General features: G+C 47.4%; 1 protein-coding gene across 2 annotated transcripts in view; it reads left to right on the forward strand.

Moving 5' to 3' along the window:
- LOC144818166 (survival motor neuron protein-like) overlaps positions 1-23,349 on the forward strand; it is a 399,426-nt gene that overhangs the window by 281,577 nt on the left and 94,500 nt on the right. The gene's annotated exons all lie outside the window — the stretch shown is intronic.

Genomic DNA, 23,349 nt, shown 5'->3' on the forward strand with positions numbered 1-23,349 from the left:
CCTTAATTCTCAGGGTTCACCTGCCTTATCAGACAGAGACACGAGACACTCCGTTAGGCGTAGAAAATCAGGTTTATTAGCTGCAGCTAAGCACAGTTGTCCAAGAAGTTACAGAAAGTAGATTCTTAGGAGACTGCCACTTCATTCCGTGGCGCACAGTCTTATATATCATACATTTTTACAATACTCCCAAAACATACAAAACTAACAAATGAGAAAAGTTTGAAAACAAGCTATCGGGTATCTTGTATACGCCCTTCTTTCAGACCCCGTGTTCTCCCCTCCCCTCAAGTTAATCAATGCTAGTGCATGTAATTCAATTTGCAGGTGGCAGGACATATTTGCGAGCCTCAAAGGATAGTTGTGTAACAGGAGAATACACGGAGAGAATAGTGAAGGCCAGTTAAACAAGATAAAGTAAAGGAAGTATGGTGAGACCCAAACAGTCAACTAAGACAAGGATCAATCAGTCTAGACATGGATTAACTAACTCGACCAGACCCTGACATCGGTTTCACAAACAAGGACACAGGGTTACTTTTTAACAGAAGAGACGAGCAGCTGAAAAGGCAAAAACACTATGTTCGCCGTGTCGCCTGAGTGAGGGCAACACAAAATGGCGGCGGTCACAAAATGGCGGCTGACTACGAAGCGAAGTCGAAAATCACAGAACCTCAAGACCCTCCTTTTGCCATTACTCAGGCAAAACACGAAGGACTCAAGTTAATCGGAGTCAATGTCAATGGTCATGAGGTTATTGAGCTGTTGCTGCAACATCATTTTAATGTTCTCTGTTCTCTGTGACGCAGGCTTTGGAACACACAGTGTGGCACAAAGACCACAGATAGCGGGACCACACTGCAAACCGAGACAGCAAGAGAAAATGATGGCTAAGATCATTCCAAGGAAAGTTAACACTTTCCATCCCCACGTGGACAGTAGTCCCCAAAACCATCCCATCACGGACCAATCTCCTGTGTCCTGATGAATAGACTCAGAAATCACGTGTAATTTAGAAATGGCTTGGTATACTGTAGGAGCATTATCAGGAATGTAAATGCAGCAACTAGACCCGATCAATTTACAGACTCCGCCTCTATCTGCAAGGACGATGTCTAAAACCATTCGGTTTTGTCAAGTCATAAGACGATCCGCCTGAAGTTCAGCCGTCAAGTTACTCAAGGCTCCGGAAGTTACATTTATCGTAGCCTCGACAACACAAAGTAGTTGTCTGATGTTTCTGCTATTGACCATTGGGCCCCAGAAGGGAAGAAACCCTTTAATAAAGTCTCCTCCCTCTTGTCCAGCTGTGTCTCTAGAATCAATAACCCCTCTACCATATCGTTTTCTGTGATGACTTGAAGGAGCAGTGTATGTATGGGGAAGAAGAAAAGCTATATAACATGTTCCTGAAAAATACGCGGGAAGCCATCTATAGGCCCTATTGTGACAGACAAAATATGTACCTTGAGATGGTACTAACGGAGAAGAAATCAAGGGGGAATAGACATAGGTATGAGAACAAATACTCTTTTCCTGTTCATTCTTATTATTTTGACCATTTATCTGTAAACATAGGTTACCTTTATGAGGTACAGTCCAGATTGGTAAGGATCTTCTTTGTCTAGCCTTGTCAGTGAGGCTAGTAATGTAACGAGTCACATTCCAACCATCATATGCTCGTTTCTCATCAACGGGAATCTTACTAATATCGGCAATTTTAGCCATAGTCACTATTCCCTTTATCAAAGGACTATGACTATAGTCTGATCCACCAGTATATATATCACCAGGAGGATATCGAAGTTGATTCTGATATGCATTAGAGAACATAGCCAAATAAGCCCAAGCGGAACCTTCATATGAAAACGGGAGAACTAAATATGGCATTCCTTTCTCAGCGTTATGGGTCATAAGTCCACAGACCCAACAATCAGTAGTGTTAACTACCAGTTGATGCTGATGTAACAACTGGATGAATGAATTGTTGAAATATTCTGTTCTCCTAACTTGTTCATGGTTTGGTAGTGTATAGAACTTATGCGGAGAGTTAGTAGAAGAAAAGGGCAAAGGAACAGCAGTTGGAACAGGTGCTTGCTGCATAGTGTGGATAATCCATCCCACACAAGCTAATAAACTACATAAACACACTAGAATACATAATGCTACGCCACATCAACTAAACAACAGTTTCTTGTACTTATTTCTTTTTACAATCTTAACACCATTCCCTTCCACTTCAATATCCATTTCTCTAAAGGTGTTGCTCACGGTAATCTTCCTGGATCACTTGGCTGTGATTATTAGCCGTCCTATGACACTGCAAGTCCTGTTGACCTAGTCACTATTCAGGTCACAGCCTAAGACTCCTACCGTGACCCTGCAACTTGATGGATAGTGAAAAGGAAATGTCTTTCAAAAAAGAGTAACCAAAAGAAAAACACATTTCAATGTTTTTTTGGCAACCTAGGTCTTAGGTTGTACCGTGTCTTGCCAGTTATCGTCTGGTCTTGAAACAAAGTTTCTGGGTTCGTCGTGTCCAATCTCAAATGTTGTGGTACAGCTTCTTGCAACACGTCGTCATCTTCCTTCTCAGAACTTGTCCAGGAGTGCACTACTAAAAGGTACAAATCGGGGTACTTTCTCACATTCGTTATCACCAACGCCTTCTTGGACCCACTGGTCATAAGGTAAAGGCAAGGGTACCCTCTTACAGTGCACGCCGTGGACCCAGTTTTTCTTCCCAACGACTTTAACAGCTGTACGTGTTGTCAAAAGCACTTGTAGCGGCGGCCCCCAATGAGGTTCCAGATTCTTCTTCCTCTGGAAGTTCTTAAGACACACGAAGTCGCCAGGTCGGATGGAATGCCCTGGATCTAAGGAAGCCTCCGGCAAAGCGTTTTGGACAGGTTGATGAATAACACGTAATTTAGTGGTGAGGTCATGTAAGTAATCAACCAACAATGGGTATGGAATGTCTGAATATTTCTTTGGTCGAGGGACTCCCCAAACATTAGCTGGGCGTCCAAAAACGACCTCATAAGGACTAAGTCCTAAACGAGAATGCAATGTAGTTCTTGTGGAGAGAAGTGCCAAAGGTAAGGCGTCAGGCCAAGCGAGGCCCGTACTGTCCTGAATCTTTGCTAATTTGAGTTTGAGAGTGCCGTTATAGCACTCTACTAAACCCGCTGACTGAGGATGGTTTGCCGCATGGAATTTCTGCCTAATCCCAAGACCCGCACTCACCTTCTGCATAATTTGACCCACAAATTCACTTCCATTGTCACTCCAGACAATGCGCGGCAAACCAAACCTTGGGAACAATTCCTTCAAAAGGACTTTGGCAGTGGACAAAGCAGTATTATCCTTTAGGGGGTAGGCCTCTATCCATCTGGAAAAGGCACAGACCACCACCAGGACATACTTGACGTTATTGGAACGTTCCATATGAATATAATCTATTTGTAAAACCTCAAAAGGATACGTAGGAGGAGCAAAATGGCCTGCCGGAGTTGGGGTTCCCTTTCCTGGATTATGCATCAAACAAACAATGCAATGCTTTACCACATTCTCCGCACATTTAGGAATACCTTCATTCTGCCATACTGGAGCCAGAAGCTTACATATTCCTTTCGCACTGATATGAGCCGGACCATGCGCCATAGTAACTACAGGCAGTACATAAGCATCTGGTAACAACCATCGTTGGTGTTCCGACAATTCCGTCCAACACCCTGTCGTGTCCAACATTCCCGTACTCTCTCTCCACGTACTCCATTCCTTCTCAGTTTCCTCTTCTTGAATCATCTTCACACTTTCCACTGTGTCCTCACACATTCCTGCTTCTTTGACCCATCTTGCAGGGCCTGCAACATACATACGACTCTTAACATCTTTCGCTGTTTCCTTCGCTACTTCATCTGCAAAAGCATTCCCACGACCCACGTCATCAGTGATCCTTTTATGTGCGCTGCACTTCACAATCGCTATTTGGATAGGCAAAGCAAGTGATTCGAGAAGGTCAGTAACCATCTGACCATGCTGTATTTTAGTCCCATGGGAAGTAAAGAATCCTCTTTCCTTCCACAAGCGACCGAAACTATGAGCCACGCCAAAGGCGTATTGGCTATCGGTGTAAATAGTCACTCTCTTTCCTTTTGCCAACACACAAGCTCTCGTCAGTGCAATCAACTCGGCTGCTTGTGCTGAATTGTGTGAAATACGTGCAGTTTCTACTACTGTATGCAAAGTGGTAACAGCATAGGCTGCAGTCGTATCACCATTAGGAAGCTTAAAACACAACCCATCTACCCATAGGATCCCATCGGGATCCACGAGTGGTGTATCTTTTAAATCTATTCTGCCTTTAGTTTCCTCCTCTGTACGAAGAAAACAATCCTGCTTATCTTGTATATCTTTCTCTTCTGTAATAGGTAACAATCTTGCTGGATTTAAGACATTGCATCGCTTAATATGTATGTGACTAGCTAAAAGCGTCAACTCATACCCAGAGAAGCAAGCACTCGTAAGATGTTGTGTTTTTGTTCTGTTCAAAAGAGTATCTACTGCATGTGGTACCATAACAACAAGAGTATGATCCAATACCAATCCAGCAGATTGACGAATGGAGATCGCCGTTTTATCTCTGGAAACGGCTTTAGCAGGTATCCCTCCACGCTCTAATATGATCTTAGGAGGTGATTTAAATTGTACGTATGAACCCCTAAGTAAGGAAGACCTGCTGGGAGGAAGTGAGGAAGATATGAAATACTCTATCCCTCTATTAAACCGAAGTCCAATTAAGAGATGGACGGTTAGGGCCCTACAGATTAATGCCCTGACGCTAGAATACAACTTCGGACCCCGATGGGGCTATGACATTTAATAGGTTGAATGGCCCCTCTCGCATCGACTATATCATCTTAGATTTAAGACTATGGGGGAACGTGGTAGATATGGAGGTTAAATAGATGCCCGACAGTGACCATAACCCACTTTGTGCCTGCATTAGATGGGTAGTTAAAGGGAAGTCCACAAATCCTCTTTTTACCTCAAAAGCAGTAGTTCCATCCAACTGCAATCGCAGGTTAAAATGGCACAAGGTGGCAGGTCAGGAGGAAACACTGTCTAGTATATCTCTCCAGGTGTCCTCTAAGATAGAGGAACTTTCCCTTCTTAACCCCATGCTTAACTCCATTCCGGGGTTTGACCTCAGTGAATCTTACAAGGCCTTAATAGATATCATAGGCTCCCATTTTAAAATTGAGGGGACAAGAGGTAGGAAAAATCTTGCATATAAAAAAAGTGGTAATCCCTGGTTCACCGCAGAATGCAGAGAAAGGAGAAAAGCCATCTCTATAGCCCTACGGAAAAAAGATCCTTTGGCCGTAAGGTTAGCGAGACTGGATACGCCGTCCCTCTGCTCGTCTCTGGCCAAGACCGCCCCTGACCTTTCAGGCCTTGCTGCCTCGGCTCAGCTGGCTACCATTAACAACTGGCTGACTCGGGCGGGCGACGAGTTCGCCCCTTTGGGACGAATCTCGGTCAAGCGGGCCCACGCAGCCAACCGATGGTTCACCTCAGATCTTAAGGTGAAGAAACTGGCTGCACGAAGAGCCGAGCGAGCATGGAGAAGAGCGTATTGCCCTGTGTTAAAAACTACCTACCTATCTGTCCTTCAGATTTATAAAAAAGGCATCCTTGAGGCCAAAACTGAATTTTACTCTAATAGGATACTGGCAGCGGAGTCCCAGACAAAAGAAATCTTTGCTACTGTGCATGAATTGGCCTTATCCGACAGAGCCATAGCTACGATTCCCCCATCCCAATCGCTCTGCGACTCGCTCAATGAGTTTTTCATTGAGAAAGTCGCAAAGATTAAAATTAACATCCCTTCACCGTCACCTGCATTTGTCAATCCCATCCCTCCCCCCTCTGTTTCTAAACTAACCAGCATTCCCCTGTTGACTGAAGACACATTCCTCCCTTTACTCCAACGGGTGAAGTCGGGCTCTCCTTTGGACTTCGGCCCCGCCCACATTCTTAGAGAGATCTTCCTAACTTGTCCTACCCCGCCCCTTACCTTTCTCAACGACTCACTTAACAATGGTGAGGTTCCTAGCTTCCACAAGTCAGCGGTCGTCATCCCAATTCTAAAAAAGACTGGCGCTGACCCCTCTTCCCCTTCCAACTACCGCCCTATCTCCCTCCTGCCTTATTTGGGAAAGGTTTTAGAAACACACGTTACTAGGACCCTGAGCGCCCATGTGGAAACTAATTGTTGCCTCTCTTCCTGCCAGGCGGGTTTCCGGCCCCTCCACTCCACGGAGAAGGTGGTGGTCTCAGTGATGGACGAGCTACGGGAAGGCATCGACACCAACCTCCCGCAAGCCCTCATCCTTCTAGACCTGTCTGCCGCTTTTGACACGGTGGACCACTCCATCCTCCTTACCCGTGTCAGGGCGGCGGGCATAGAGGGCTTAGCCTTCTCATGGCTCGAGTCCTTCCTGAGCGAGAGGTCCCAAGCCGTTCATCTTGCTGGGCTCACTGCTGCCTCCTGCAAGGTGGAGTGTGGTGTTCCCCAGGGCTCTTCACTCTCCCCCCTTTTGTTTAATTTATACATCTTCCCCCTCATTCTTATGTTACAGCAGCTCGAGGTCACGGTGTTCAATTACGCCGATGACCTCCAGCTAATCTTCAATCTCTCTCACTCCCCTTCATCCGCCCAGAACGTTCAAACAGTTATGTGGTTTATCCAGGACTGGATGAACTGCAACCACCTCAAACTGAATCCGGATAAGACCGAACTGGTCCTGACAGGAGGTGGTTGCAGCCCCTGGTCCCCTTCCCACTGGCCCCCGTCACTTGGTGTTCCCCCACTTCCGGTCCCTAAAGTCAAAACCTTGGGGATCCTTCTCAATTCACAACTCACTGTCCATTCCCAAGTTAGCGCAGTGATATCCTCCTGTTTTTTTTCCCTTAGGACCATCAGGAAGGTGTCTCGCTTCTTCTCCCTCTCGGCACTAAAAATCATTGTGATGGCAATGGTGCTTTCGCGCATTGATTATGGTAACATAATCTATAATGGCGCGCCGGCCTATGCCATCCATCGTCTGCAACTAGTGCAGAATCGGGCCGCACGCCTGATCTACGGCCTGCCTAAATTTCATCACACCACTCCCCTGTTGCAGGCATTACACTGGTTGCCTGTGAGAGAGCGAGCCTTATTTAAACTTGGCTGCCTTACCTTCCAGGCCAGGATGGGTACTGCCCCTGAGTTCATATGCTCAGCTATCAAGCCCTACCGGCCGGGCAGAGAACTCCGTTCTACTCACATGGCTCTTCTGGCTATCCCTCGTTTTAAGAAGAAGGCGGCTGGTGGTGCAAAATTTGCGGCTCTCGCCCCAGTCTTCTGGAACTCTCTCCCTGTGCGTCTCCGCACTTCATCTTCCTATTTAGAGTTCCGAAAAAGCCTAAAAACTCTGCTCTTTTCCCGAGCTTTTGCTGTCTAGCCTTTTTTCCTGCTGCTGGTATCGGTTATTATCTGAAAAGCGCCATGAAACCGCTTGGTAAAAGTTGCGCTATACAAATGTTTTTAAATTCAAATTCAATTCAAATTCAAATATATTAACATCACGGTATCTGCAAAATGGGCATGGGAGGAGGATCATTGGCAGAAACTCAGGAAGGCGGCCTTTTTAAAAGATTCTACTCTCGTCTGGGATTTTATAAACAAACTAACCAGAAGGGGAACTGACTCCGTCCCAAACAATATAATCGAAAAACAATGTTTTTCCCACTTTTTAAAACTTTATAGCTATGAGGATGGTGCGGAGCAAATTCCGGCTGTCCAACCAGACCCCGAGCCAGAGAGTATGTCCCTTGAATTTGTTGACCCTGTTACACTTTTGGAGGTTCAGGCAGCCATTAATAGCCTAGCCCCTGGAAAGGCTGCTGGGCCGGATGGTGTACCTGGCGATTTAATTCTACATGACCCCATTGTTTGGGCTAACCTTATTTTACACCTGATGAATCTCCTGCTACAGAGCCATACAGTCCCAGATTCCTGGAAAGGAGCAGAAGTGGTCGCAATACATAAGAAGGGGGCGAGAGAGGATCCTGCCAACTACAGACCAATAAGTTTAATTGATGTAATTCAAAAGGTGGTTGGCAGGGTCCTGATCACTAGAATCGTGGCTTGGTTAGAGGAGGGAGACATATTAACGCGCCTACAAGCAGGATTTAGGCAGAAAATAGTACAATGGACCAGGTTTTCAGATTCACAGCAACATACTGGAAAACTGTGTCCATTGGCACGGGGTTGTTGTATTTGGCCTTTATTGACCTTAAAACTGCTTTCGATCTTGTACCGCGTGCCAAATTATGGCAGGTGCTGCACGATATGGGCCTACCGCGATACCTCCTAGAATTAATCAAAAGGCTCCATGATGATACCTATACGAGAATCAGATGGGGGAATGCAGGAGAACTGACAGAGAGAATACCAGTTCAGAGGGGGGTCCGCCAGGGATGTGTGATGGCTCCCAACTTGTTCTCCCTCTTTATAAATGGGGTGGCAGACCATTTGAGGGCAGACCCAGTGGATGCCCCCACCCTGGCGGGTGAAAAGATACCGACCCTCCTCTTTGCAGATGACACCCTCCTTATGTCTAAAACCCCCTCTGGTCTCCAGGAAAATATTAAATAGGTTTAGTACCTTTTGTGAAGAACGTGGGCTCACAATTAACACCTCCAAAACTAAATTGATGGTGCTGTCAGGCATTAAAAAAGCTAGGAGGATTAATGTTTCCCTTAATGGCATTTTATTAGAGGAAGTGGAAGCCTTTGACTACCTGGGAGTCAGGATAAACCGTAAAATGAAGTGGGACTCCCACATAGCTAAAATGCTTTTAAGCTTCAAGAGAGTGGCCGGAGCCATCTCTAGAGATCATCGTGCGACCTCTAGCCAGACCCATTAGCCCTGCTTTAGCAGTCTATGATGGTAAGGCCTTGGCTGCTGCAACTTACGGGTCGGAACTCTGGGGCTTCGACAGAGTCCCAGATCTGGTTAAAGCAGAGAATAAGTTTCTGAGAGAGCTAGTGTGTCTCCCCATTTCCACCCCCTTAAAACCATTACTTCACGACATGGGTCGCAGCTCCTTTAAAGATATTGATGGCCTTCGGCCATTACTTTATTGGGTACGCCTTAGAAGGACACCGGAGCTTGCCAACTATGCTGCTGTCCTTGATGATCTTATTATTGTCCATTCCCCAATGAAGATTGGCTGGCTGAAGAAACTGAGGGACCTGGCGATCAGTTTGGGACTAAGGAAAGAGTGGACCTCTCAGTTACCTCCCCCGAAGGAAATGGTCAAGAAACTCTACTGGGAGTGGATTCAAGCTAGAGACATGAAAAATCCAAAGGGGGGGGGCTCTTAACTGACCAGTTCTTGGACCATAAGCCTGAGAGGAAGCTAGAAACCTTTCTTGATTTCATTAGTAATCCGAGAGACAGAACATTGTTTTTGAATTTGAGAGATGGAACCCTACCCTTGAATGTCTTTACTAGAAGCTGGAGGGGATCCTCTCACCATCAAGCTACTTGCCCGGGGTGTGCAAATCCTTCTGAGACCCTTGCTCACTTCTTGTTTGCCTGCAGGGCGTACAGGGGCCCCAGAAGAAGATGGTTAAGACCAGTTTGTAGAGAACTGGGAACAAGGCATTATTCAGTGGCCCTCCGCTTGTTAACAACAGATACTACATCCATGATGGTAATTTGCGGAGTTGCAACATTTCTGGGGAGAGCATGGCAAATACGTACAAAGCTTGCACAACTGAGAATGGGGTAGGACATCAAGTGGTACAACTGTCTCATCATATTAACTGCACTTTATTAATCAGCATCCTTTTTAAACAAACCAGACTTGACTTGTTTTCACCACTGACGTGTATTTTAATTGGTTTTTAAACTTGCTTTTTTGCTTTTATATCCTGTAACTTGTTTTTATTTAATTTTATCTTTTGTGATGAATTTGTATTTACTTTTATGATACTCTGTTATCGAATAAAGTATTACAACAACAACAACAAGATCGCCGCTGCTGCTGTTGCTCTGAGACCACTAGGCAATGCCTTGGCTACTGGATCCAATGTAGCTGAAAAATAGGCACATGGCCTTTGCTTGTTTCCAAATTGCTGTGTTAAAACTGACAATGCACAACCTTCTCGTTCATGCACGTAGAGTGTAAAAGGTTTACTATAATCTGGAGTACCCAACACAGGAGCAGAACACAAAGCAGTACGTAAATCAGAAAAACTCTTCTGACATTAGTCAGTCCAAGGAAGAGTTTGGGGTGTGTCTTTCAGAGTAAGTGCCAACAGAGGTTTGGCCAACAAGGAAAAATTCGGAATCCACTGTCTGCAATAAGAGGTAATGCCCAAGAAGGCACGTACTTCCTTTTGTGTGGATGGTACAGACATTCGTGAAATTGCATGAATACGTTCTGGGGTCAATCGCCTTCCCTCCTTCGACAAGAGATGACCTAAATAGGTAACCTCCTGGTGGCAATATTGTAACTTAGAAGGTGACACCTTATGATGTAAATCAGACAAATGACGCAAAAGTGAAACAGTCGCAGTTTTACAAACATCCTCTGAATCGGCAGCCACTAACAAATCATCCACGTACTGAATAAGAGTAGCACCTGGAGGCAGAGAGAAAGCATCCAGCTGGGACTTCAAAGCTTGGCTATAAATGGAGGGACTCTTACAGTAGCCTTGAAGTGCGCGTTGAAATCTAAAGCTTCGGCCTCCGAGAGAGAAACCAAAGAGATCTCTACTTTCCTCAGCAATAGGAATGCTAAAGAAAGCATTCTTGAGATCATTGACTGAGAACCAATCAGCCGAAGCAGGTATCATTGTGAGCAAAGCAGTAATATCTGGGATAACAGGAAACTGAGGGACAACAGTTTTGTTGATCTCTCGAAGATCAATCACAAACCGATATACAGGAGGTTTAGAAGGATCAGTACGTTTAAGAACAGGAATGTTGCAAACATTTCCTCTCGTTTCTTCAACAGCACCCTTCTGAACTAAATCATAAACAATACCCAACAAAGCTCTTTCGCCATCATTAGAAATCTTATACTGAGGAATACGTGGTAATTGAACATCAGGTTTGATAGTGATCACGTAAGGTGGAATCTTGAGCAAACCAACATCATTCGGGCCCGTGGTCCAAATCGTAGCAGGAAGTGAACGCAATTCAAGTGGTAGTCGATCCTTAGACAAATACATAGGAGAAACCAATTTATCACCCAAAGTAAGATGTACACCAGAGGGGGAACAATACAACGTTGCATGTAGACGTTTCAATAAATACAACCCCAACAAATTCTCACCACAACCAGTCGTTAAAATAAGCGGGGCTTCCAAATCATAAGGACCAATAGAGATGGGCAAAGAGCATGAAACTGGGTTGCTAACTGGGGCGCCAGAGAATCCTACAGTAACATTCGTTAAGCCAGACAAAGGTGCCCCGGGGAGTTTGGAGTGAATAATAGAACTTCTCATCGCACCAGTATCCAAAAGAAATGGCTCTGAAACACCCAATGCAACAACGTTAACATAAGGCCCATCCTGATCTACTGGAACTGATACCACTTCCTTGCTATGTCTATGGCTGTCCTAGCTAGTATGAAAATCAGGATTTTCGTTCTCAACACAATAATCATCGTTGTAATATTGTGCAGACTGAGAATTCTGCTGATCAAAATAATTCATAGTATTCTGAGGGGCAAAGGAACGCTGTCCTTAAGACAACACACCTCGCCCTCTACCCCTAGGTTTTGACTGAAAACCACCACGGCCTCGTGGCCCTGATAGTCCACCTGTACGCTGTAATAAAATCGGGCAATTATTCTTGAAATGACCTTCCTCTTTACAATAGGCGCATTGATTAGGACCCAACGAAGCTCGTGGAACAAACGGTGCAGGTTTCTGTAACAATCTCTGAAACTGTGGGGGCTGTTGCGTTTGACGCTGAGCAGAACGAGGGGGATAAGCTTGTTGCAAAAGAACCTTCGTTTTCCACTCTTTAGTCTTTTTCTCTGCTTTATCCTTCTCTTCCTTATCCCTATTCTCGTAATACTGGGCAGTAGCCAATATCTGAGTAGACGAAGAAACAGCCCATGAACTCTCGGAGTCTTACAATTTATGCGATAATTCGGGAAGTAAATTAAATCCAAATGTATCCACAAATAATCGCTGTCCACCCTCCGTACTCATATCTTGACCACTGTGGTCGATGAACGTCTCTTCGTAACGAGTGAAGAAATCAGAGACACTCATCTTTCTTCTGTTTACACGCAGCTAACTTATCCCAATTAACTCGGAGGGCAAGCATCATCGTTTTCATTAGAGCTATTATTCTACCAGGCAATTCAGTGATCAAATAATCGGGTTTAGCACCAGCTACTTGTGCTGCATCTGCGGCAGTTAAAGCAGCCCAATTACCACCTAAAGCTTGGTTGTGATCTTCCCTACGAATCCGAGCCCATAATGCTCGAGGGACTACATTTCCCATCAGCAAATCAATATCTGCTAAATTCATAACACACGCATCAACAGTCTGGGACAACTCCTTGTAATATCCAGCAGGATTCTTACGAGGATCCGGTAGAGATTGTCTAAGTGCCAGAACTTCAGATCGTTTCCAAGGGACATGTACCCATATATGCTGAAAATGTGCAGGGACAGGCGGATTAGCAGCTGGATCCCCATCTCTCCATACTGGAGGTACTTCTCACATAGGATAGTGTTTCACTTTATGCCTTACTGCAGGATCAGGTTCAAGAGAAGGTTGAGAGAAAAAGGAAGACCTAAAAGTAATAAGTGTTCGAACAGCTTCCTCAACATCAGAACCCACAATAAGTCCTTTATCAAATTTAGCCTGTATACAAACAAACCCCGAGGAGGTAAATCCAAATCACCCCATCCTTTAGCAAGAGTATTACACATAACATTAAAACCATATCGTTGTGTAGGCGCATTCCACTGAAGAAAAGTATCCAGGATATCACGCACATTATACTGTGGACCACTCATGATCCAATTGTGAGCGAGAGAGTCTAACCTAATTCGCTCGTCAGTATCCGGAATTTGACTACGGGATTGCCTTCGGGACGAAGCAGGAGTCAAATTAAGAGACCCGAAGAAAGGTGACAAAATACCGGAAACAGTATCAATTAATCGTTGACGAGCCGTAGGAGAATGGAGACAACGTGTTAAGCACAGCAGGAGAAGAACTATCAGTAAAAGAAACTGACGTTAAAGGGGACTGAGGTACAGAAGTCGGTGTCAAAGGAGGTGGAGGCGGAATTACTGGAAGAGGCAATTGTGGAAGAACTGGAACAACTGGTTGAACTACATGTTGCTGAACAACAGAATGTGATGGGGGTGCATTAGCACCTAATACATAAGGCGGAGGTAATCTCAACAAATGAGACATTAAAGGATCTTCATCAAGATCTTTACTCTGTGTAGAAGAAGGCAATACAGGATAGCATCTATCTATCGCCATACGATGCTGTCGTTCTGAAATTTCAATCATTTTATCAGTCTCATCATTCTTAAACTGTTGAGCAGCCTGTAGAATCGTCATATCCTGTGCTTTCTTGTCTTTTTTCGCCTGTTTAATTTCTTTCTGTTTGGCTTCCTTACGCCATAGGCGGAAAGAGTCCAACATTGCCGGCCGGGCTTTTCTCTTAAACAAAATTGCTTCTAAATTGTCTAATATATCAGGCTCAAAGCTACCCTTTTGTGGCCACTGCAAAACACCATCTTTCTTCGTATATCGGATCCATGTGTCATTAAAAATAATAGGGCCAAGACCATGTTTCGGATAGAGCTCATAAGTGGGAGTCCCAACCGGAGGAATTGGACAAGAGTCCTCTAGCCGGGAATCCCTAGTACAATCAAAGCAGCAACATTTCTTAAACTTACTAAGTCCAGGCATTTCGCAACAAACTGGACTATTCACAAACTTCAAGGGGTTTAAAGCAATTATCACAGCACAAACGTACTCACCCCTCGGCTTCGACTAATGCATTTGTCGAATAATAAAAACCAAACAAAAGAGTGGGTGCTACCCACGAATACTTAAGTATTTTCCACGCCAACAGGTGTCCGTCTAACGTCTCACGATACCAATCATCACCAGGGATCAAGGCAGGGCGACAGTCAGGGCAGCAGTCGTCTGCAGCCGTCGGAAAGGAGTAGCCGCGCTGCAAAAGACCTTCGGTCCACTTTCGACATACAGGGGTCGCTTGACGTGGTTCGCGAATCCTCCAGAATTTTCTTGCGAGGCTCCTCGCGATCTTCGGGCTGAACCGCTACCACTGAAGTCGCCCCACGTTGGGACGCCAATTGGAGAACTTGGCCTTATGGGCCGAGCGGCGCAGGGCACGCCTAAAATCTCCGGGTTCACCTGCCTTATCAGACAGAGACACGCGACACTCCGTTAGGCGTAGAAAATCAGGTTTATTAGCTGCAGCTAAGCACAGTTGTCCAAGAAGTTACAGAAAGTAGATTCTTAGGAGACTGCCACTTCATTCCGTGGCGCACAGTCTTATATATCATACATTTTTGCAATGCCTACTCCCAAAACATACAAAACTAACAAATGAGAAAAATTCGAAAACAAGCTATCGAGTATCTTGTATACGCCCTTCTTTCAGACCCCGTGTTCTCCCCTCCCCTCAAGTTAATCAATGCTAGTGCATGTAATTCAATTTGCAGGTGGCAGGACGTATTTGCGAGCCTCAAAGGATAGTTGTGTAACAGGAGAATACACGGAGAGAATAGTGAAGGCCAGTTAAACAAGATAAAGTAAAGTAAGAATGGTGAGACCCAAACAGTCAACTAAGACAAGGATCAATCAGTCTAGACATGGATTAACTAACTCGGCCAGACCCTGACATCGGTTTCACAAACAAGGACAAAGGGTTACTTTTTAACAGGAGAGACGAGCAGCTGAAAAGGCAAAAACACTATGTTCGCCGTGTTGCCTGAGTGAGGGCAACACAAAATGGCGGCTGTCACAAAATGGCGGCTGACTACAAAGCGAAGTCGAAAATCACAGAACCTCAGTTTCTGCCACTGAGCCATATCTCAGTTTTATTATAATTTAGCTTTAAAACCTTGAGCCTTTTCTTCAGTGGGACAGCCAATAGACAGTAGCTGAGATGTTGATCAAAACAAGGAATTAGCTTTTTGATTACAATTAAAGGATATAATCACGTAGCAGTCATGGGTAGACGTTGATCTAGAGTAGGGCGCCCTTAAGGTCTATTTCCTTTGCAGTGTACTCCTGAAACTAAAGATTTCACTGGATGATAGATCACATCTACTCTGTTAAAGCTCCTCGCTTTTGAAAACTTATGTCATTAAATTCTTAGGTTTCTTATATTTAAATCTGCTGGAAACACCTGATATCTAGTGAATAAAGTGCATTTTATGTAGACGTTTGATTTTACTAAAATTCTGTATGTAGTATAGTTACATATCAGGGGTTTTAGCCAACCTTCTTCATTCCATGGTCTTTTTTTATGCCATTCACATATTTCTTCAACTGGCTAATTGTGAGTGATAACACTCTTCTCTTCCACAAGAACCATGTCCACTCACCAAATAGTTCCCTTCAGTGCCAGGAACTATGAAAAATGTTTGCTTTTTAGATGAAATATTTTAGCTTTTAGCCAATGTTTATTTTAGGCTAGGCAAAATGAAAGAAGACATTTTAAACAAAAATGAGATGATCATGAATAAAGAAATCATTTTTTTAAGAAAACATTTCTTGGGGTCTGTGCATTATGTAATTCAACTATGATTTAATTTCATACAGAAACTTTTTTTGAAATAGTTGGTCAAGGTGTTCGTGTAATCTTCAAACTAGGCAAGAATAATGTAGCAGCTATCTTGGATCAGCCTCAATGATGATCAACAACTTCTGACATGTGCAATCTCGAGGGTCTACATGCCAGCTGGAGGCTTTCCACCCTCAAGGGTTGCTGAGGAGTTGCTTGAATTGAAAATTGTTTGATCTATAATGCTAACCTGTAGCATGTAATCGGGATGTTGCTCTGCCTTCTGATTAGTTAATCCAAGTAACTATAACTACAAGGTTTTTAGTGTCAGTGAGCAACGGACGCACAGCCAATGATAGAAGCGCAGGAGTATAGGTTCTAAGCAGAAAATGTATTGGTGGTGCAACTGGGTAAATGGTAAACCTTACTAACCATTCGTAAGTTAAACCAGCAAGCTGGTGAAACTCATACATTCAGGAAAAGAAGCACCCTATGCACACACATGTACAATCAGATAATACGTATATCGTCGGATATGTGATAAGTAACACAAGTAAGGTTGCAGAGAGACGATGGTTTCTTTTGTAGACTGAAATCTTCAGTTCTTTAATTTCTCAAACAAAAAACAGCAGCCAGCCGACACTTGTTTCATCGCTTACGCGAATCTTCAGGGCTCAGACACTACTGTGTTAACTTTTGAAGGTCGCTCTGCCGGTGATAGTTCCGACCCGGTAGAGCCCTTGACCAATTCAAATGAGAACGAAGACGTGAAGAAGGTTGCTATCGATTGTGTAAAATCTGACAGGAATTCCAGGAGCTCTGGGATATTGAAAAGAGGAAGGTCGAGAGAATAGCTCAAACCATCAAATTTGTGAGTCATAAAGTGCCGATCATTAATTCAGTATAATCATTCCAATTTTTAGTGTTGCATCGAGTGATAACGCGACGGCGCGGCATCAATCAAGCTCCCGGGTCATCGTGTTCCTGGTATTGGAGTACCATAGGGTGCTTCTTTTCCTAGTTAATCCAAGTAGATACAAGAATGTTTTGATGGGACAGCTGAAAGCAAGCTTAAACACCAGTAAACATGCACTGATGAGATGTCACATTGATGAGATGATGAAGATTGTCCTTATCGGTCTAAAGGTGTGCGTCAGGCCTACAACAGACTTATTGGTGCTACTACCTTTCATCTGACATCTGCAAAATATATAACTGGCATTATATGGACGTACCTTAGCCTTTGAACACTCAACATGCTTTTCTCATCGTTCTGTGATGCTGACATCTGCCTGAATGGTCGTTTTAAGATGATAAATGGTCCTTATTTTCTTTTTTTTAAATATTCACCCGCACTGCCTGAATGGTCGTTTTAAGATGATAAATGGTCCTTATTTTCTTTTTTTTAAATATTCACCCGCACTGTTTGACATGTTTCCACATTGCGTCATCGCCAAATACATCTAACATTACTGGGCAGGCTCCAACTCACAGGGAGCACTTCAGTGTTTATTTTAAGGTTCCTGGAGGGATATATAAGATAATTTAAATGGCCTACAAGAAATTCCCTATCCACTGTCCTTTGTTTACCTTTGGCAATTTAAAAACTGAGTGGGATTGATTGGGATAACTATTTACTTTCTGCATCCACTGGTTAGTATGTTTCATCCGGCTTTCATGAGGACCACACCAATCCCTATTCCATATGTATTTATTGAGACTTGGTGTATGGGAAATTCTTATCACCAATCGTGGACAACCAACTTTCACATTCCACACACACCCACCCCATAACATACCTATTATTAGGAGGACCGGCCATTGACTTTAGTGAAGTGTGTAATTGCTATTCTAAATGCACACGCGCTTTGATAGTAGGGAGGGTTATAAAGGGAACTGATGCAAATCTAACTGCACTTTTAGTTTTTTGATACACTAGCTCGAAAGTACCTAAACACACTACTGTGACCGGCCCTTACCACGCACAGGTTCTTACAAAGGTAGAGTTTATCAGGTTCTGACAATGTTGACCCACGCTGTGAGGACCGAGTCTGTCCCCACAGCGTGGGCTATTCATGTCCATATAGAATACGCACACATGCCTCTCTCTCTCCTCATAAAAATCTGGTGTGTTACATCACTGGATGCCTGGGCTTTACCAGGCAACTGAATTTAGGAAAAGTACAGATTATTCCTAATAGGACGTTTATAGGTAGGCTAGACACTTGCTTCACTCATACTCCAAAGGATAGCCTGGCAGAATCACATAATTGTTGCCTAGTAACAGCATCACTCAGGGCCACCACAGCATCACTCAGCACCACCACAGCATCACTCGGCACCACCACAGCATCACTCGGCACCACCATATCATCACTCAGGGCCAAGAATGCATCACTCGGCAGCACTACAGCATCACTTGGCAGCACCACAGCATCACTCAGCAGCATCACAGCATCACTCAGCAACACCACAGCATCACTCGGCACCACCACAGCATTACTCAGCACACAACAATATCGCTCAGGTTCACCTCAGCATCACTCGGCAGCACCACAGCAAAACTCACCACCACCACAGCATCACTCAGCAACACCATAGGATTACTCAGCAACACCACATCATCACTCAGGGCCATGAATGCATCACTCAACACCAACACAGGATAACTCAGCACCACCACAGCACCACTCAGCACCACCCAGCATCACTCAGCAACACCACAGCATTACGCAGGGTCACCACAGCATCACGCAGGGCCACGACAGCATCACGCAGGGCCATGACAGCATCACTCCGCACCACCACAGGATCACTCAGCAACACCACAGCATCACTCAGCACCGCCACAGCATCACTCAGCACCGCCACAGGATCACTCGGGGCCACGATAGCATCACTCAGCGCTACCACAGCATCACTCAGCGCAACCACAGCATCACTCAGCGCCACCACAGCATCACTCAGCGCCACCACAGCATCACTCAGCACCACCACAGCATCACTCAGCGCCACCACAGCATCACTCAGCGCCACCACAGCATCACTCAGCGCCACCACAGCATCACTCAGCGCCACCACAGCATCACTCAGCGCCACCACAGCATCACTCGGCACCACCACAGTATCACTCAGCAACCACCACAGCATCACTCAGCAACCACCACAGCATCACTCAGCAACCACCACAGCATCACTCAGCAACCACCACAGCATCACTCAGCAACCACCACAGCATCACTCAGCAACCACCACAGCATCACTCAGCAACCACCACAGCATCACTCAGCAACCACCACAGCATCACTCAGCAACCACCACAGCATCACTCAGCAACCACCACAGCATCACTCAGCAACCACCACAGCATCACTCAGCAACCACCACAGCATCACTCAGCACCACCACAGCATCACTCAGCACCACCACAGCATCACTCAGCACCACCACAGCATCACTCAGCACCACCACAGCATCACTCAGCACCACCACAGCATCACTCAGCACCACCACAGCATCACTCAGCACCACCACAGCATCACTCAGCACCACCACATCATCACTCAGGGCAAGACTGAATCACTCAGCAGCACCACAGCATCACTCAGCAGCACCACAGCATCACTCAGCAGCACCACAGCATCACTCAGCAGCACCACAGCATCACTCAGCAGCACCACAGCATCACTCAGCAGCACCACAGCATCACTCAGCAGCACCACAGCATCACTCAGCAGCACCACAGCATCACTCAGCAGCACCACAGCATCACTCAGCAGCACCACAGCATCACTCAAAAACACCGTAGGATCACTCAGGGCCACCACAGCATCACTCAGGGCCACCACAGCATCCCTCAGGGCCACCACAGCATCACTCAGGGCCACCACAGCATCACTCAGGGCCACCACAGCATCACTCAGGGCCACCACAGCATCACTCAGGGCCACCACAGCATCACTCAGGGCCACCACAGCATCACTCAGGGCCACCACAGCATCACTCAGCACCACCAGAGCATCACTCAGCACCACCAGAGCATCACTCAGCACCACCACAGCATCACTCAGCACCACCACAGCATCACTCAGCACCACTCATAAACACCGTAGGATCACTCAGCGCCACCACAGCATCACTCAGCGCCACCACAGCATCACTCAGCGCCACCACAGCATCACTCAGCAGCACCACAGCATCACTCAGCAGCACCACAGCATCACTCAGCAGCACCACAGCATCACTCAAAAACACCGTAGGATCACTCAGGGCTACCACAGCATCACTCAGGGCCACCACAGCATCACTCAGGGCCACCACAGCATCACTCAGGGCCACCACAGCATCACTCAGGGCCACCACAGCATCACTCAGGGCCACCACAGCATCACTCAGGGCCACCACAGCATCACTCAGGGCCACCACAGCATCACTCAGGGCCACCACAGCATCACTCAGCACCACCACAGCATCACTCAGCACCACCACAGCATCACTCAGCACCACCACAGCATCACTCAGCACCACCACAGCATCACTCAGCACCACCACAGCATCACTCAGCACCACCACAGCATCACTCAGCACCACCACAGCATCACTCAGCAACCACCACAGCATCACTCAGCAACCACCACAGCATCACTCAGCAACCACCACAGCATCACTCAGCAACCACCACAGCATCACTCAGCAACCACCACTCAGCAACCACCACAGCATCACTCAGCAACCACCACAGCATCACTCAGCAACCACCACAGCATCACTCAGCACCACCACAGCATCACTCAGCACCACCACAGCATCACTCAGCACCACCACAGCATCACTCAGCACCACCACAGCATCACTCAGCACCACCACAGCATCACTCAGCACCACCACAGCATCACTCAGCACCACCACAGCATCACTCAGCACCACCACAGCATCACTCAGCACCACCACATCATCACTCAGGGCAAGACTGAATCACTCAGCAGCACCACAGCATCACTCAGGGCCACCACAGCATCACTCAGGGCCACCACAGCATCACTCAGGGCCACCACAGCATCACTCAGGGCCACCACAGCATCACTCAGGGCCACCACAGCATCACTCAGGGCCACCACAGCATCACTCAGGGCCACCACAGCATCACTCAGCACCACCAGAGCATCACTCAGCACCACCAGAGCATCACTCAGCACCACCAGAGCATCACTCAGCACCACCACAGCATCACTCAGCACCACTCATAAACACCGTAGGATCACTCAGCGCCACCACAGCATCACTCAGCGCCACCACAGCATCACTCAGCGCCACCACAGCATCACTCAGGGCCACCACAGCATCACTCAGGGCCACCACAGCATCATTCAGGGCCACCACAGCATCACTCAGGGCCACCACAGCATCACTCAGGGCCACCACAGCATCACTCAGGGCCACCACAGCATCACTCAGGGCCACCACAGCATCACTCAGGGCCACCACAGCATCACTCAGGGCCACCACAGCATCACTCAGGGCCACCACAGCATCACTCAGGGCCACCACAGCATCACTCAGGGCCACCACAGCATCACTCAGGGCCACCACAGCATCACTCAGGGCCACCACAGCATCACTCAGGGCCACCACAGCATCACTCAGGGCCACCACAGTATCACTCAGCAACCACCACTGTATCACTCAGCAACCACCACAGCATCACTCAGCAACCACCACAGCATCACTCAGCAACCACCACAGCATCACTCAGGAACCACCACAGCATCACTCAGCAACCACCACAGCATCACTCAGCACCACCACAGCATCACTCAGCACCACCACAGCATCACTCAGCACCACCACAGCATCACTCAGCACCACCACAGCATCACTCGGGGCCACCACAGCATCACTCGGGGCCACCACAGCATCACTCGGGGCCACCACAGCATCACTCGGGGCCACCACAGCATCACTCGGGGCCACCACAGCATCACTCGGGGCCACCACAGCATCACTCGGGGCCACCACAGCATCACTCGGGGCCACCACAGCATCACTCGGGGCCACCACAGCATCACTCGGGGCCACCACAGCATCACTCGGGGCCACCACAGCATCACTCGGGGCCACCACAGCATCACTCGGGGCCACCACAGCATCACTCGGGGCCACCACAGCATCACTCGGGGCCACCACAGCATCACTCGGGGCCACCACAGCATCACTCGGGGCCACCACAGCATCACTCGGGGCCACCACAGCATCACTCGGGGCCACCACAGCATCACTCGGGGCCACCACAGCATCACTCGGGGCCACCACAGCATCACTCGGGGCCACCACAGCATCACTCGGCACCACCACAGCATCACTCGGCACCACCACAGCATCACTCGGCACCACCACAGCATCACTCGGCACCACCACAGCATCACTCGGCACCACCACAGCATCACTCGGCACCACCACAGCATCACTCAGCACCACCACAGCATCACTCAGCACACAACAGCATCACTCAGCACCACCACAGCAACACTCACTGTTGGAAGGGGGCCGATCTCGGAGGGCCAGGTTGTGCTCACCCGGTCACCCCAAGATCCACCTCTCCCACAGAACTTGCCGAGTCTTGATTGGGAGGTCCCCACCGGGGAGGACTTCGGGACTAGGATCGTACACACTGAGCTCACATCACACTACGAACAGACACCACACCGTTGGATTCTAGTAACAAGTTCTTTATATAGCCAATAACGAAGGAAGCACTCTTGTATACACAGTGGTCAAGGGACCACAAAGTATTGGAGGATTCGGGAAGGGGGAAGCGGGACAGTCGTTTAGTTTCTGGGTCAGTACGCGGCGTACCCTACGCACAGCTCTCAATCCTCGAGCCGGGGGGTACGGGATGATGGTCGTACTGGCTGCCTCACCTCCGTCGAGTCGGCTCGGTCGTGATGGTGGTTTCGATGGTCCAGCCGGACCAGAGTACTCCCTGAGCCGCGACGAGGTCAGCAGGGCTCGATCTGGAGAGGTTCGTGAGAGCCGCGACAGCGTCAGCAGGGCTCCGATGGTCTTAGAGGTCGAGCCGCGTCAGCAGGGCTTCGATGGTTGCAGGTTCAACTTGAGCCGCGTCAGCAGGGCTCCGATGGTCTTAGAGGTCGAGCCGCGACAGCGTCAGCAGGGCTCCGATGGTTGCAAGTTCAACTTGAGCCGCGACAGCGTCAGCAGGGCTCGGATGGTTACAAGTTCAGCTTGAGCCGCGACAGCGTCAGCAGGGCTCCGATGGTCTTAGAGGTCGAGTCGCGACAGCGTCAGCAGGGCTCCGATGGTTGCAAGTTCAACTTGAGCCGCGACAGCGTCAGCAGGGCTCGGATGGTTACAAGTTCAGCTTGAGCCGCGACAGCGTCAGCAGGGCTCCGATGGTTACAGGGTCAGCTTGAGCCGCGACAGCGTCAGCAGGGCTCAGAGGTTCAGGATGAGTCTTCTTAGGGTCAGCCGC

The sequence above is a fragment of the Lissotriton helveticus genome, chromosome 2_1 (genome assembly GCF_964261635.1).
Source record: "Lissotriton helveticus chromosome 2_1, aLisHel1.1, whole genome shotgun sequence".
In the NCBI taxonomy this organism is placed as follows: domain Eukaryota; kingdom Metazoa; phylum Chordata; class Amphibia; order Caudata; family Salamandridae; genus Lissotriton; species Lissotriton helveticus.